At 34.0% G+C, this 18,546-nt stretch overlaps 3 long non-coding RNA genes across 3 annotated transcripts; 2 read left to right on the forward strand and 1 right to left on the reverse strand.

The window, feature by feature from the left end:
• The first annotated feature begins 1,741 nt into the window (after window positions 1–1,741).
• On the forward strand, window positions 1,742–4,434 carry LOC127085915 (uncharacterized). The gene is made up of 2 exons (XR_007789312.1): window positions 1,742–3,108; window positions 3,227–4,434. It is a non-coding gene; the product is annotated as an uncharacterized LOC127085915 (long non-coding RNA).
• Window positions 3,641–7,269, reverse strand: LOC127085916 (uncharacterized). Its single transcript, XR_007789313.1, has 2 exons — window positions 7,078–7,269; window positions 3,641–4,574 (listed from the first exon to the last, which is right to left on the reverse strand). It is a non-coding gene; the product is annotated as an uncharacterized LOC127085916 (long non-coding RNA).
• Window positions 7,270–7,450: 181 nt separating this feature from the next.
• LOC127085914 (uncharacterized) lies at window positions 7,451–14,712 on the forward strand. The gene is made up of 2 exons (XR_007789311.1): window positions 7,451–13,773; window positions 14,475–14,712. It is a non-coding gene; the product is annotated as an uncharacterized LOC127085914 (long non-coding RNA).
• The last annotated feature ends 3,834 nt before the right edge of the window (window positions 14,713–18,546 follow it).

The raw sequence follows: 18,546 nt of genomic DNA on the forward strand, positions 1-18,546 counted from the left end.
GATTTCGTTGCGGCTTAATAAGTTTTCTTAGATTGCTGATCGTGTTTACTTGATAGATTTGCGTTGCGTCAGGTTGCTGATAGTGTTTTCTTAATGGATTTGCATTGCGTTCAGGTTGCTGATCGCGCTTTCTTAATGGATTTGCGATGCATGCTTCAGATTGTTGAAGCACACACATGAAACTGACTTGGACACAAGTTTTCATTTGATAAGTAAGAGATATGTTTAACCATTATGCAGCAAAGCCAGGACTAGCTTCATATCTAAAACCTTAAGAACAGAGAACAGCTCCAGATAGAACAGCTCCAGATAGATAAATTTAACTTCTTCAACGAGTCTTTTTCTTTTCTTTTTTTCGCCTTTATTGCCAGACATGCAAATTGAATTTCGAACATGTTTTGCTGCAGCAGCTTGCTTTGTCAAAACAATAACCTTCTTCGAAGCATGCATCAGCCTAGCTTTTTGATTTGGTGATATCTATAAAATTATTTTTATTTTCAATTTTGAGAGCGTATTTTTCTTGAAGTTGTCTTTTGATCTTGTACAAGTTGTTGAGGTTTGTGTTTCTTCAGTGTTGAGGTTTTTGTGTTTCTGTTATCAGGGACTTAGATCTTTGGCTAAGTGCAAATTATGGAATTAGATACTATCTTTGAATCTTTGATACAGCCCAAGCACTGTTGTGTCATGTGTCAGATACCGATGCTTCCTACTTTGGCTGCACTTTAATTTGGTCATCACTACCAAGACTTTTACGCTTTAGTTTTGCAGGGAGATGCATTTATCCGTTTTGCAGCAAGCTGAGAAATACGGTGGATATCCAGAATGCCTTGATACAACAACCAGATTGCTGTTAGGGTTTGTTATCGTGTTTTCTTAATGGATTTCGTTGCAGCGTGCTTTCTTAATGATTTGTGCTGCGTCTTCCTCAGATTGCTGATTGTGTTTCCTTAATGGATTTCGTTGCGGCTTAATAAGTTTTCTTAGATTGCTGGTCGTGTTTACTTAATGGAATTAGTTTTCTTAATGGAATTAGTTTTCTTAGATTGCTAATCGTATTTTCTTAATGGATTTGCGCTGTGTCTTATATGTTTTCTTAGATTGCTGATCGTGTTTACTTGATAGATTTGCGTTGCGTCAGGTTGCTGAACTGTTTTCTTAATGGATTTGCATTGCGGTTGCTGATCGCTGATCGCGTTTTCTTAATGGATTTGCGATGCATGCTTCAGATTGTTGAAGCACACATATGAAACTGACTTGACACAAGTTTTCATTTGATAAGTAAGAGATATGTTTAACCATTATGCAGCAAAGCCGGGATTAGCTTCATATCTAAAACCTTAAGAACAGAGAACAGCTCCAGATAGATAAATTTAACTTCTTCAACGAGTCTTTTTCTTTCTTTTTTTCGCCTTTATTGCCAGACATGCAAATTGAATTTCGAACATGTTTTGCTGCAGCAGCAGCTTGGTTTGTCAAAACAATAACCTTCTTCAGAGCATGGAGCTTAGCATTTCAATTTTTGATTTGGTGATCTCCATTAAATTCTTTTTATATTGATTATATTTTTTGGTTCTGAAACCATATCTTCTTTGATTTGGTGTTTACTCTCTGGTGTTGCAGGATAGTTAATATGTTAACAGACGATTTCTTCTAGTTCTATTTTCCTCTTGTTTGATCTTCATGGCTGTTGATTTTTTGCTTTCTTGATTCTTAGGTTTGATTTGGTTTTTGTTAGTTTTGACCTTGGAAGTTACTGTCTACTATTATTTTGTTAGGGTTTTAAATGATTGTTTTTTTGTGTCAACTATTATTCCTCGGTTGATTTCTGTACATAAGGGTGTTTTGCGTTTAATTTGTTGGCAGCACTTATTGGCAAAATCTGGAGTTTTTGGTTTGAATTTTATGTCATAAGGTTGCAGATTGATATCAAATAATGGTAATGTTTTGCATTTATCACCTTACTTGAATTGCAAATTGAAACTTGTACTGTTTTCTGTTATGTAATGTGTACTGTAGTATCAAGCAATGTGTGTGTAATCAAGCAATCAGTTTCTTTTTAAATATACTCTGCTTGGATTGTGAATTGTTTTCATTTCATTGCTTCTATATAGAGTTTTATTGTCCTGTTTTCTCGATTTACACCTTTATGATCCTGTTTTCTCGATTTACTCCTTTGCAGATTGATATGAAATAATGGTGATATTTTGCATTTATCACCTTACATGAATTGCGAATTGAAATATGTACTGTTTTCTGTTATGTAGTGTGTTTTGCATCAATAGTGTTTTGTGTAGTATCAAGCTATGTGTAATCAAGAAATCAGTTTTTTTTTAATATACTCTTCTTGGATTGTGAATTATCCTCGGTTTATTCTTTTAAAATTATATCCTCTTCCTTGCAGTTGTCAAAGTACTCCAGTGTATTGTGTCATTTCATATGGGCACAAAGTCTTGCAAATTGGATGGAAGTTTGTCCCACTGAATCATATCATCTTTTGCAGGCTGTGTCTAATACTTCATAATCTGTTTCTAGGCCTTAATTTGGCCATCTATGCTCACTCTTCACATTTCAGTCTTTTTTATACTCAGCTTTTGTCAGTCCCTTGTGATATGATATGGAACGTGTGACAGGAAGATGTTCGCATACTGTGTTCAACCTGGGAAAAGATCGATTGTTGTATTACTTGGATATGTGTGTAAGCTTTCGGATTTGTGATAGTTGTTTCCTTTGAAGGCATGTCTTGCTATAGTTGGAGTTGTTGTGTTTCTGCATTAGGAACGTGAATAGATGAAGCATACAAAATTCTAAAGTACATCTTAGGGAGGTTGAGGAATTTTGGACAACATGGTTTGGCATTCTATTGTTCGGGGGTATTTGCCTGTTATAATTATTTTCCCTATTTTCTTTTCAATTGTGTTATATCTGAGCAGAAAAATAAGATTTTTTTCCCCAAATGAGTGTCCCCCACAAAATCTGTAATTGCAGCAGCACCAGAATCTGCAATTTGCTGCTGCTGTTGTTCTTTCATGTTGTGATCTCCTCTGATTGAATTGTTGCACGAGTTCTATGTTGGCGTCACAGGAGTTTGACTTCTCTTAGTAAGGCATGGTAAAATAATGTTCTTAATAGTGCAGAGCTTCTCTTGTCACTTTCCGTTTCAGTATTTCTTTATCAATTCTGAGAGCATATATTTGTTGATTTGTTATCTTCCTCTTTGGTGTTACAGGAGATGTAATATATATGATCACAATTCCTTCGGATTCAATCTTCCTCTTTGATATTCAAGTTTTTATATTCCTACTCTCTCTTTTCCTTGGTTACATTGGGTCTTATGATGAAGGGGTTTGATCTGGTTCTTGCTGGTTTTGAACTTGGAGTTTGCTCTTCTTTTTTTAATGGTCTTGTTTAGGTGTTAATTTATTGTTCTTTGAATTCTATTTTGATAATTTGTGTAGTTTTTCTATATAATAATGCTTCATTTGATAAACATTCAATGCTGTCAAAATTAAAAGAATATTGACATGTGATTATCTGTATTGCAGCGAGCTGATTTCGAGGTATCTGGATCAGTTTGCAATTCTTGATTACAATGGATAAGAACGATTATGATTGCAATTCTTTATTATTTTTATTTTCAGACTTTGATCACAAAACATACAATTTGAAATCTAAACCTGTTTTTTTGCAGCTTTATTTGTTAGTATAAGTTTCAATAGATCATGGAGCCTGCGTTTTGTTTTGGTGATCTCTTTTAAAATCTCTTAGTTTTCTAAAACTCTTTATTCCTTTTGAAATAAATATTATTCTTGATCTTTTATTTTCTCTGGTGCGTTTCAGGAAAAGTAGTTTGTGAGCATATTATTCTTCGGGTTTTGTATTATGGTTCCTTTATGGTTTCTTGATATTGGGGTTTCATTTTGTTCTGGATTTTATTGCCATACATGTGAATTGAAATATGGCTCTAGTTTTTTTGGTACTGAGATTCTTTCATTTGATTTCTTCTCTGATGATTCTGTTTGTCTATTGATGTTTAATTGAAAAGATCAGTCTTAAGGGTTTTTAACATCATTACTACTTTTGTCTTACAAATGTTTGTTCTACATTTGGGTTTTTGTATTCAGAAAGTGCAAAAGTTTACATAATTTTCTAGACATTCGGACAAATTGGTAGGCCTCTCTCTGTTATCCGGATCTGCAACTTGGTTTGGAGAGTTATGCTATATTCTTTCTATCTTCTTGGTTCCTTTTTCTACAACCTATCTGGCAGTTTAATTTTTCTCTACATTTATCGTATGTTGCTGACAGAGAAACTTTGCTGTACAACAGAAGTTTTCTTAATTCTGAATCACACTCACATTTTTATTTGGTCTATAGTGGAGAAATTGGAGATGAGTGTCTCTGCTGCTTTGTATAAATTATCTTTGGTGAACGAATTCTTGACGACTTGATTTGGCTCGCTTTTTTCTACATTCTCCCAAGTGGATATTTATCGAAGTGGGGATGCCGAAATTTTTTCCGTTTCATATGGACTGTATATTTGTTCCACAATAGTCCTCCCTTGATTGCATGCACAACCTTGCTGAACAGAATTGTGGAGTATATCTCTTCTCGCTGCGGCCTTCTCCGTTTTTAATCAAATTGTGGCCGTGTTTGATTTGATGATCTACATCTAAAGAGAGTTATTCTTGCACTATTTTACTGTTTGTTTATTTTATTTCTGTTATATTGGAATAGGAATTCGTTTCCTCTCTAAGGATTTCATTGGGCACCAGAATTCATTATTGGAACCATCATGTTCTGCAGACTGTAAGATAATCTCTAAGGAATTCGAGTCATAAACGTTTCTGTAGAAAACTTGTTTCATTTTGTAGATTGAACAGCGTGGTTTGGGAAAGTATCTCCATCCGGTGTTTGGTAAGGTAAATTGTGCTCATATTGAGGTCCAAAATATGCAATTTGATGGCAATTGTTCCAAACATAAATATTCTGTTGGTTGTGTCCTATGTTCTCACTATTTCTAGATTTTAATCAGAAGATCTATGTCAAAAAAAATCTGAAGATATCTATTTGTATATAGATACTTTATTCTTTATTGTTATATTTAATCTGAAGATCATTGTGATTCATATAGATTTTGGAATTCAATATAGTAATGTGGTGTTTGATAGTGTTGTTGAGTTCATTTTGGATTTTGTTTTGGATTAGTCAAAAGTTCATTAAGACTTGCAGCAATCTTTGTGTAATCTAATCTAGATGTTCAGTCTGCTCAATATTGGTAAACAGACTAGAACACCGGCTCTCTTTCATCTCAACTGTTGATCTACAACTACTTGGTAGTCTACACTTCATGCTAGACAAACCAAAGATGAGTAGTATCTCAACTATATACGTGTGATTCTGCGTCACAATCAGGTATTTTTTTATTCATATTTTTAAAGTTTCACCTCATTCATATACTAACTTGAGCGTCGGAGTGCTAACCTTTTTTGCAGGTACCCCTCTGACCCCAAAACAAAAGTCTTACCGCGGTAGTTGTCTTCGTCTTCAGCCTTACATCGTTTCAGTATGGAGTAGTTATAATTGAATGTTCTAAATCTTCTTCATAATAGTCTTTTGCATGCATGCTGAAGTTCTGATGTTTTTTTTTGTTTTGTCAATGGAGTGCTAGATAATGTTTCTAGATTGCTGATTGTGTTTACTTGATAGATTTGCGTTGCGACAGGTTGATAGTGTTTTCTTAATGGATTTGCATTGCGTTCAGGTTGCCGATCGCGTTTTCTTAATGGATTTGCGATGCATGCTTCAGATTGTTGAAGCACACACATGAAACTGACTTGACACAAGTTTTCATTTGATAAGTAAGAGATATGTTTAACCATTATGCAGCAAAGCCAGGATTAGCTTCATATCTAAAACCTTAAGAACAGAGAACAGCTCCAGATAGATAAATCAAACTTCTTCAAATTGAATTTCGAACATGTTTTGCTGCAGCAGCTTGGTTTGTCAAAACAATAACCTTCTTCAAAGCATGCATCAGCCTGGCTTTTTGATTTGGTGATATCTATAAAATAATTTTTGTTTTCAATTCTGAGAGCGTATTTTTCTTGAAGTTGTCTTTTGATCTTGTATAAGTTGTTGAAGTTTGTGTTTCTTCCGTGTTGAGGTTTTTGTGTTTCTATTATCAGGGACTTAGATCTTTGGCTAAGTGCAAATTATGGAATTAGATACCATCTTTGAATCTTTGATACAGCCCAAGCACTGCTGTGTCATGTGTCAGATACCGACGCTTCCTACTATGGCTGCACTTTAATTTGGTCATCACTACCAAGACTTTTACGCTTTAGTCTTTGTTTGATTTGATACACAACATCTACTTTTGTCGGATTCTTTGAGTTGTGTGAGTTTTGCAGGGAGATGCATTTATCCCGTTTCGCAGAAAGCATGGTGGATATCCAGAATGCCTTGATACAACAACCAGAACGGGAAATAACTCTAGATAGCTAAATCAATTTTTTATGGGTCATTCTTTACTATTTTTATTTCCGACCTTTGATTGCAAGGCATACAAATTAATTTCTGAAGTGTTTTGCTTCAGCGTGGTTGTGTCCAACTAATAACCTTCTTCAGGGCATGGAGCTTAGCATTTCAATTTTTGATTTGGTGATCTCCATTAAATTCTTTTTATATTGATTATATTTTTTGGTTCTGAAACCATATCTTCTTTGATTTGGTGTTTACTCTCTGGTGTTGCAGGATATTTAATATGTTAACAGACGATTTCTTCTTGTTCTATTTTCCTCTTGTTTGATCTTCATGGCTGTTGATTTTTGCTTTCTTGATTCTTAGGTTTGATTTGGTTTTTGTTAGTTTTGACCTTGGAAGTTACTGTCTACTATTATTTTGTTAGGGTTTTAAATGATTGTTCTTTTGTGTATACATATGGGTGACCTTGGAAGTCACTTTTTTCTACATTCTCCCAAGTGGATATTTATCGAAGTGGGGATGCCGAAATTTTTACCGTTTCATATGGACTGTGTATATTTGTTCCACAATAGTCCTCCTTTATTGCATGCTTAACATTGCTGAACAGAATTGTGGAGCATATCTCTTCTCGCTACCTTCTCCGTTTTTAAGCAAATTGTGGCCGTGTTTGATTTGATGATCTACATCTAAAGAGAGTTATTCTTGCACTCTTTTACTGTTTGTTTCTTTTATTTCTGATATATTGGAATAGGAATTCGTTTCCTCTCTAAGGATTTCATCGGGCACCAGAATTCATTATTAGAACCATCATGTTCTGCAGACTGTAAGATAATCTCTAAGGAATTCGAGTCATACATTTCTGTAGGAAACTTGTTTCATTTTGTAGAGTGAACAGCGTGGTTTGGGAAAGTATCTCCATCCGGTGTTTGGTAAGGTAAATTATGCTCATATTGAGATCCAAAATATGCAATTTGATGGCAATTGTTCCAAACATAAATATTTTGTTGGTTGTGTCCTATGTTCTCTCTATTTCTAGATTTTAATCAGAAGATCTGTCAAAAAAAATCTGAAGATATCTATTTGTATATAGATACTTTATTCTTTATTCTTATATTTAATCTGAAGATCATTGTGATTCATATATATTTTGGAATTCAATATAGTAATGTGGTGTTTGTTAGTGGATATAGTACACATCTTTAAGCGCAAGATATATTATCAGATGATTGACAAAGCAGTTTTGGTATATAATTATCAGATGATAGCACCATTATCACGATTATTTTACATTAATAGCCCATCATACAACAATATATATAATATACATCTTTACTTTTGGAGTATGCCATTCCTTTTTTTATGATGCTTAGTGGATTAGTCAAAAGTTCATTAAGACTTGCAGCAATCTTTATGTGTAATCTAATCTAGACGTTCACTCTGCTCAATATTTGTAAACGGACAAGAACACCGGCTATTTGTAAACGGACAAGAACACCGGCCCTCTTTCATCTCAACTGTTGATCTACAACTACTTGGTAGTCTACACTTCATGCTAGACAAACCAAAGATGAGTAATATCTCTACTATATACGTGTGATTCTGCGTCACAATCAGGTATTTTTTTATTCATATTTGTAAAGTTTCACCTCATTCATATACTAACTTGAGCGTCGGAGTGCTAACCTTTTTTTGCAGGTACCCCTCTTACCTCAAAACGAATGTCTTACCGCGGTAGTTGTCTTCGTCTTCAGCCTTACATTGTTTCAGTATGGAATAGTTATAATTGAATGTTCTAAATCTTCTTCATACAAGTCTTTTGCATGCATGCTGAAGTTCTGATTTTTTTTTTCAATTGAGTGCTAGATAATGTTTCTTTCCATAACATATAAGCTCCCAAATTTCGTACAGTCGCAATACATATAAGCTCTTGGTTAATAACAAGAGCGGTGAAGAATCTACTGGCAATGGGGAGATGGAACAAGGAGGAGAAATCATCCAAAGTGATTAGCTTCATATCTAAAACCTTAAGAACAGAGAACAGCTCCAGATAGATAAATTTAACTTCTTCAACGAGTCTTTTTCTTTTCTTTTTCTCGCCTTTATATCCAGACATGCAAATTGAATTTCGAACATGTTTTGCTGCAGCAGCATCTTGCTTTGTCAAAACAATACCCTTCTTCGAAGCATGCATCAGCCTAGCTTTTTGATTTGGTGATATCTATAAAATTATTTTTGTTTTCAATTCTGAGAGCGTATTTTTTTTGAAGTTTTCTTTTGATCTTGTATAAGTTGTTGAAGTTTGTGTTTCTTCCTTGTTGAGGTTTTTGTGTTTCTGTTATCAGGGACTTAGATCTTTGGCTAAGTGCAAATTATGGAATTAGATACCATCTTTGAATCTTTGATATAGCCCAAGCACGTCTCAGTGTCGTGTGTCAGATACTGACGCTTCCTACTATGGCTGCACTTTAATTTGGTCATCACTACCAAGACTTTTACGCTTTAGTCTTTTGTTTGATTTGATACACAACATCTACTTTTGTCGGATTCTTTGAGCTGTGTGAGTTTTGCAGGGAGATGCATTTATCCCGTTTCGCAGAAAGCTGAGAAATATGGTGGATATCCAGAATGCCTTGATACAACAACCAGAACGGAAAATAACTCCAGATAGTTAAATCAATTTTTTATGGGTCATTCTTTACCATTTTTGTTTCCGGCCTTTGATTGCAAGGCATACAAATTGATTTTTGAACGTGTTTTTCTGCAGCGTTGTTGTGTCCAACTAATAACCTTCATCAGAGCATGGAGCTTAGCATTTCAATTTTTGATTTGGTGATCTCCATTAAATTCTTTTTATATTGATTATATTTTTTGGTTCTGAAACCATATCTTCTTTGATTTGGTGTTTACTCTCTGGTGTTGCAGGATAGTTAATATGTTAACAGACGATTTCTTCTAGTTCTATTTTCCTCTTGTTTGATCTTCATGGCTGTTGATTTTTTGCTTTCTTGATTCTCTTAAGTTTGATTTGGTTTTTGTTAGTTTTGACCTTGGAAGTTACTGTCTACTATTATTTTGTTAGGGTTTTAAATGATTGTTCTTTTGTGTCAACTATTATTCCTCGGTTGATTTCTGTACATATGGGTGTTTTGCGTTTAATTTGTTGGCAGCACTTATTGGCAAAATCTGGAGTTTTGGTTTGAATTTTATGTCTTAAGGTTGCAGATTGATATCAAATAATGGTAATGTTTTGCATTTATCACCTTACTTGAATTGCAAATTGAAACTTGTACTGTTTTCTGTTATGTAATGTGTACTGTAGTATCAAGCAATGTGTGTGTAATCAAGCAATCAGTTTCTTTTTAAATATACTCTTCTTGGATTGTGAATTGTTTTCATTTCATTGCTTCTATATAGAGTTTTATTGTCCTGTTTTCTCGATTTACACCTTTATGATCCTGTTTTCTCGATTTACTCCTTTGCAGATTGATATGAAATAATGGTGATATTTTGCAATTATCACCTTACATGAATTGCGAATTGAAATATGTACTGTTTTCTGTTATGTAGTGTGTTTTGCATCAATAGTGTTTTGTGTAGTATCAAGCTATGAGTAATCTATAAATCAGTTTTTTTTAATATACTCTTCTTGGATTGTGAATTGTCCTCGGTTTATTCTTTTAAAAGTATATCCTCTTCCTTGCAGTGGTCAAAGTACTCCAGTGTATTGTGTCATTTCATATGGGCACATAGTCTTGCAAATTGGATGGAAGTTTGTCCCATCGAATCATATCATCTTTTGCAGGCTGTGTCTAATACTTCATAATCCTGTTGCTAGGCCTTAATTTGGCCATCTATACTCACTCTTCACATTTCAGTCTCTTTCATATTCAGCTTTTGTCGGTCCCTTGTGATTTGATATGGAACCTGTGACAGGAAGATGTTCGCATACTGTGTTCAACCTGGGAAAAGATCGATTTTTGTATTACTTGCATATGTGTGTAAGTTTTCGGATTTGTGATAGCTTTTTTCTTTGAAGGCATGTCTTGCTGTAGTTGGAGTTGTCCTGTTTCTGCATTAGGAATATATGAAGCATACAAAATTCTAAAGTACATCTTAGGGAGGTTGAGGAATTTTGGACAACATGGTTTGGCATTCTATTGTTCGGGGGTATTTGCCTGTTATAATTATTTTCCCTATTTTCTTTTCAATTGTGTTATATCTGAGCAGAAAAATAAGATTTTTTCCCCCGAGTGTCCCCCACAAAATCTGTAATTGCAGCAGCACCAGAATCTACAATTTGCTGCTGCTGTTGTTCTTTCATGTTGTGATCTCCTCTGATTGAATTCTTGCACGAGTTCTATGTTGGCGTCACAGGAGTTTGACTTCTCTTAGTAAGGCATGGTAAAATAATGTTCTTAATAGTGCAGAGCTTCTCTTGTCACTTTCCGTTTCAGTATTTCTTTATCAATTCTGCGAGCATATATTTGTTGATTTGTTATCTTCCTCTTTGGTGTTACAGGAGATGTAATTTATATGATCACAATTCCTTCGGATTCAATCTTCCTCTTCTTTGATATTCAAGTTTTTATATTCCTACTCTCTCTTTTCCTTGGTTACATTGGGTCTTATGATGAAGGGGTTTGATCTGGTTCTTGCTGGTTTTGATCTTGGAGTTTGCTCTTCTTTTTTTAATGGTCTTGTTTGGGTTTTAATTGATTGTTCTTTGAATTCTATTTTGATAATTTGTGTAGTTTTTCTATATAATAATGCTTCATTTGATAAACATTCAATGCTGTTAAAATTAAAAGAATATTGACATGTGATTATCTGTATTGTAGCGAGCTGATTTCGAGGTATCCGGAACAGTTTGCACTTCTTGATTACAATGGAGAAGAAGGATTATGATTGCAATTCTTTATTATTTTTAATTTCAGACTTTGATCTCAAGACATACGATTTGAATCTAAATCTGTTTTTTTGCAGCTTGGTTTGTTAGTCTAATTTTCAATATATCGTGGAGCCTGCGTTTTGCTTTGGTGATCTCTTTTAAAATCTCTTAGTTTTCTAAAATTCTTTATTCCTTTGAAAAAAATATTATTCTTGATCATTTATTTTCTCTGGTGTTTCAGGAAAAGTAGTTTGTGAGCATATTATTCTTCGGGTTTTGTATTATGGTTCCTTTATGGTTTCTTGATATTGGGGTTTCATTTTGTTCTGGATTTTATTGGCATACATGTGAATTGAAATATGGCTCTAGTTTTTTTGGTACTGAGATTCTTTCATTTGATTTCTTCTCTGTTGATTCTTTTTGTCTAGGCTTCTTATTAATTCCTTTAGTTTTAGTTTGTCTATTGATGTTTAATTGAAAATATCATCTTAAGGGTTCTTAACATCTACTTTTGTCTTACAAATGTTTGTTCTACATTTGGGTTTTTGTATTCAGAAAGTGCAGAAGTTTACATAATTTTCTAGACATTCGGAAAAATTGGTGGGCCTCTCTCTGTTATCTGGATCTGCAACTTGGTTTGGAGAGTTATGCTATATTCTTTCTTTCTTCTTGGGTCCTTTTTCTACAACCTATCTGGCAGTTTAATTTTTCTGTACATTTATCGTATGTTGCTGACAGAGTAACTTTGCTGTACAACAGAAGTTTTCTTAATTCTGAATCACACTCACATTTTTATTTGGTCTATAGTGGAGAAATTGGAGATAAGTGTCTCTGCTGCATTGTATAAATTATCTTTGGTGAACGAATTCATTCAAAATGTTGTGGTAGCTGGTGTATATATTTTCTAGGGTTTAATTTGGGCACCTTGGTTAGGTACGATTTGACGATAGATCCTTTGGTATTAGGTGGCACCTTGGATACAAGTACTTGCAAATTGGCTGGATATATATGTCCACGAACCATTATGTCTTTAGAGGTTATGTTGTATTCTACAATTTTGTCATTTCTACTCAGAAGACTCTTTACACTTCAATGTGTTTGACACTCGGCAATTTTGAATTCCTTCGAATTTTTTCGAGTGTTATAGAGGAGACAGAGGCAACCCATATGAAAGTCTGGTGTGATGTGGCATATGGCTTGTGGCAACATAGTTTAACATGCTATTCGGCAACAGAGGTTAACATACTATTGTTCCAAAGTTGGGATACAAATACAACCCTTCTTTTATATGATATCTGTCTTTTTTTGATGGTGTGTTCTGGGAGTGTTGCGAGTTTTTGTATTTATAATTTTGTAGCAGGAGCATAATATTGAAGCATACCAGTTTCTAGACTGAAGTACATTTTTATGGCCGAGCCAAGGAATTCTTGACGACTTGATATGGCTCACTTTTTTCTATATTCTCCCAAGTGGATATTTATCGAAGTGGGGATGCCGAAATTTTTTCCGTTCCATATGGACTGTATATATTTGTTCCACAATAGTCCTCCCTGGATTGCATGCACAACATTGCTGAACAGAATTGTGGAGCATATCTCTTCTCGCTACCTTCTCCGTTTTTAATCAAATTGTGGCCGTGTTTGATTTGATGATCTACATCTAAAGAGAGTTATTCTTGCACTCTTTTACCGTTTGTTTCTTTTATTTCTGATATATTGGAATAGGAATTCGTTCTCTCTAAGGATTTCATTGGGCACCAGAATTCATTATTGGAACCATCATGTTCTGCAGACTGTAAGATAATCTCTAAGGAATTCGAGTCATAAACGTTTCTGTAGAAAACTTGTTTCATTTTCTAGAGTGAACAGCGTGGTTTGGGAAAGTATCTCCATCCGGTGTTTGGTAAGGTAAATTGTGCTCATATTGAGGTCCAAAATATGCAATTTGATGGCAATTGTTCCAAACATAAATATTCTGTTGGTTGTGTCTTATGTTCTCACTATTTCTAGATTTTAATCCGAAGATCTATGTCAAAAAAAATCCGAAGATATCTATTTGTATATAGATACTTTATTCTTTATTGTTATATTTAATCTGAAGATCATTGTGATTCATATAGATTTTGGAATTCAATATAGTAATGTGGTGTTTGATAGTGTTGTTGAGTTCATTTGGGATTTTGTTTTGGATTAGTCAAAAGTTCATTAAGACTTGCAGCAATCTTTATGTGTAATCTAATCTAGTCGTTCAGTCTGCTCAAATATTGGTAAACGGACTAGAACACCGGCCCTCTTTCATCTCAACTGTTGATCTACAACTACTTGGTAGTCTACACTTCATGCTAGACAAACTAAAGATGAGTAGTATCTCTACTATATCCGTGTGATTCTGCGTCACAATCAGGTATTTTTTTATTCATATTTTTAAAGTTTCACCTCATTCATATACTAACTTGAGCGTCGGAGTGCTAACCTTTTTTGCAGGTACCCCTCTGACCCCAAAACGAAAGTCTTACCGCGGTAGTTGTCTTTGTCTTCAGCCTTACATTGTATGGAATAGTTATAATTGAATGTTCTAAATCTTTTAAATACAAGTCTTTTGCATGCATGCTGGAGTTCTGATGTTTTATTTTTGTTTTGTCAATTGAGTGCTAGGTAATGTTTCTTTCCATACGTAATCATGTTTGTGACGCCTATTGAGTTTAATTAATTTAATTTTTTTATTAAATTATGTTGTAATATTTTCTTTTATTATGTTTTGTGTTTGATTAGCATACTTAGGAATTGAAATATGAATTTGTTTCAAGCATGAAGTCTATTTTGAAACAATAATATAAAGGGTTTGATACACTAATCTTAAACTATGAATTTTAAGATCCTTCACTTAGTTTGAGCTAATTATCCATCCTTATGCATGACCATAACTAAAAAATTTCTTTTAACATAGAAATCCTATTTATCTGGAATTGCATTAGAATCACTACACAACAAACCTGAGTTTTACGGTTTCCTAGTTTCTTAGTTAGGTCTAGATCTACCGAGTACTCTTGATTCTTTTGTGATTATGTTTGAGATTATTCTTGTAATATCTGCTGGTCATTTCAGGGGAGATAGCTCAACAGTACACTGGACTTTGAAGCTTTGATGGAGATTATCAAAAACTTCGTTTACTAGTTTCTTATATAGTAAGAAAGTCCTCTTTTAAATGGATATTATTTTTGCAGCAGAGGCAACACAATATGTGATATATGAGAACGCTTACGAATGAATGTATAATGAGTTGTTAAAGTTACACTTGGGGTTATATTAAATCTTGGAATAAAATGAATCAATTTTCTGTGTATATGTATTTTTTTTAAACTTATTTCGTACTAGATGACATAGGAAAACACTAGGAAGCTGCATTGATCACATCTTAGTATATTTGATTTGATGACTTATTTACATCTCATAAAAAACACCAAACAGTGACTGGCAAATCACATTAGCTTAAAAGTTGAGGGTTCTATTAAAGATGGCATAGAAGGGAGAAAAATACACACCTCGAATTGATTTTATTTTCTAATACAAACTGATTGTAAAATCCCTTATCGAAGAGTTATGACCCTTTCTTTGCATCACTTTAACTTGATCCTTTCTTTGCATCACTTTAACTTTGAAAATTTAACTTGTCATCCTATAAATTAGAGACTTGACTCTTTCTCTGCATCAAAATCAGAGCTGTCGTCAACTTTTTTTGAGTTCATCAAAACTCTCTTCATAAGAAATATCTCACTCATACGCTTGAACCTTTAGAGTCAACAAGACATTTTCAATTCAAAAAACCTTCTATGAATCTACAATAATATCCGACTAATCCAAGGAAATTTCTAATCTTTGTTTTCAATTCAAAAAATCTTCTATGAATCTACAATAATATCCAGCTAATCCAAGGAAATTTCTAATCTTCGTAATAGACTTCAGAGTCTCCCATTGCTACACATCATCAACCTTCGAAAGATCAACTGCAATACCACCATTAGATAATACGTGTCCAAGAAAACTTACTCCTCTTAACCAAAACTTACTTATATAGTTTAGCATATAATTGCTCCTCTTTCAATAAATCCACCATAATTCGGTAATATTGTCAATGAATACCACCATAAACTCATCCAAATACTGATAAAAAGTTATATTCATATATTCCATAAACACACCTGGTGCAGTGGTCACACCAAACGACTTTAAAGAATACACGTAGTGACCATGTTTTGGACACAATCTTCAGAATATCTTCTGGTTTCACTCGAATCTGATGGTAACCCGACCACAAATCAATTTTACTACGACTAATTGATCCATTAAATCATTGATTCTCGAAAGAGGATATTTATTCTTAATCGTCACCTTCTTAAACTGTCGACAGTCAACACATAACCTCATGCTACCATCCTTCTTCTTTACTAACAATAACGACGCGCTCCAAGGAGAAACACTTGGATGAACAAATATCTTCTCATTTAACTCTTCTAACTGTTTTTTCAACTCGCTCAACTTAGAAGCAGACATTCCTTACGGAGCCATAGAAACAAGACTAGTATTGGGTAGCAAGTCAATAGTAAACTCAATCTCTCACTCTGGTGATAAATCATTGATGTCTTCAAGAAACACTCCCGAAAATTCACACACCACAGGAAGATCACGAACTACTCCCTTTTCATTGATTTCCAACGAAGCTAAAATCACAAACATTTGCGCCTCATCCTTCACGTACTCTATCACTTGCTTAGCATATACAAACATAAACTTTTCACCTCCATCGAGCTCAATATTCACACCCTGGAGGCAAGCCGTAGATATCTTTAGGAAAACATCAGGAATTACATACCATTTGCATATCACTAGCCGTAACATTTCTCCTCACTCTCCGAGAAGCAAATCTCATCAATACATGATCGTTTTCCCTCAAAGTCATCCTAACTGGGCCAGCAGAAAGGAATCTTGAATCCACATCCTCTTTGGATTCAAGAAACTGCATCAACTTATCAAAATAATTGATAAACACTTGGTTTAACTCTGACCAATTCATTCCAAGAACATCAACTTGTTCCAACGAAAGACAAACTGTACACATCCCTAACCCACACCATCCTCGAATCTAAGCTTTATTCAGGTTCAGGAAAATCACAATATTCTCAAAATAGCTGAACTAGCCAACACATCACTTTCGCATGCAGCAACATGATGTCCAAACTCTCTACAATTGGAAAATCCAAGAGAAGCATACACTTTTCTCCCACTTGTTTTAGTCCCAACCTGCAAATAGAAAACAAAACAAGCATCGACAATGTTTTCACACACTAGGGAACAAACATAATTAAACAATCTGGCCAGACAAACTGACCTACTTTGATATCACTATATAACACCCTAAAAACCCGAGCGTAATTATCAAATAATTTAATTAACAAAATACAACCACTTAGGGTGTCACTTACAACAATCATAGCCTGCTCCGTAACATGGGTTACAACAAAACATTTTACTGCATACATTTACACTTAGGATGTTTACATGACATCCAACTCATCTGAATATCTTCGCAGTGGAATCATAATAAAAAAACATATCAATTTAAAATCTCATAATAGTTTTCATAACAAAATTAAAAGCACTCACTCGTGAGTCTTCTCCAAGTGCTATCACACCAAAACATAAAACAAATACGAGAGCATGCACTCTCTTAGGAAATTTCAACACAAAATAAATAATTTGCTCCCCGGTGTTACATAGAAGAGCATAACCAAAGCTAAGACGAATAAACTAAAAGAAATAGCTCCAGGAGTCAACTTCCACTCACGACAGTGTCTCCACTCTTGAGTATCTGCATGATGCTCATGTAAATACAACACTCAAACAAAATGGGTGAAAATTTATTTTAATAATAATAACATAGAATGTAAAATGAAGTACAACATCTACACAATCGTGCATAATAACATATCACATTCTGACGCCCAACTTATCATCAGCGTCACATACAACAACACCACCATCACACATAGTCATATTTCACGCATATAATTCATTCATGCTATACGACTCACGATAAAGACAATGACTCATATGCATGTGATATCAATTCAACATTTGGTTCTTCTTACGAACCTGATTTCCCATTCGGAATCCTGAATCCCCCTTACGAGTTCTGAATAAGTCTTTCGCCCCCATTTGGACTTATGACTTATCTCTTTCAACATATCAACAATGGATGTATGGCATGATAATAATGCAATAACACAACAATTATAATACTATTTAGTGATTCACAATCGATCACACAATTGCAACCGTGTGTAACGTGATCCACCCTTCTGGAATACCACCAATATAATCAAACACATCATCTCAATCATTCATAACACATCAAATAATTTGTCAATACACACCTCGTCCATATTTGTCACATCATGCACTTCTTTTCCACCTACTACCAACCTCTAATAAAATCGTTAAAAATATTTTATCCCTGAAACAAAGTTATAGTTCTCTGTTTCAGCTATCCAATGCTTTGAACCTCATCCCAAAATGATTTACGAGTTGAAAGTTATAATCAAAACCGTGCACAAATGCGTTACCAAAAAGTTGTTTTTCTAAAATTTCCAGCATGATTTTCATCTTCTCTTACCCCAAAAATATTCATGAAATTATCACCAAAAATATTTTATGGTTTTAAATTCAGTCATAAATATACTTATATCAATCATTACTTATATTCATATAATCATAGACCTATATACTATATCAATCCCTAAAAACTTCAAACATCATCAATGGTGAACATACATAAACACTTTAGAACATAAATTTCATTCAACAAATATCAACATTCATCATCAATCAAAAAAGAATTAAACATTCTTCCACCCTTTCATTCATATCCCTATTATTGAACTAAATTCTCACCCTTACTTTATAATTCTAGAAAAATTCAAACTTTTGGCTATGACTTCTCTTCCCTAGAGTTTTCCTTAGGTTTTTCTTGCTTTCCTCTTCTCTTGTCTCTTTTTTTTCAATTCCAAAAATTTCACCTCATTTTTCTCCTCATAAATCAAAAACCTAATTTCTATCTTTCTAATATTCCAATAAGACCCAATTTATTACTAACTTACATTATTTATTTTAATTCTCCACA

Source organism: Lathyrus oleraceus, chromosome 5 (assembly GCF_024323335.1).
Source record: "Lathyrus oleraceus cultivar Zhongwan6 chromosome 5, CAAS_Psat_ZW6_1.0, whole genome shotgun sequence".
Lineage (NCBI taxonomy): Eukaryota > Viridiplantae > Streptophyta > Magnoliopsida > Fabales > Fabaceae > Lathyrus > Lathyrus oleraceus.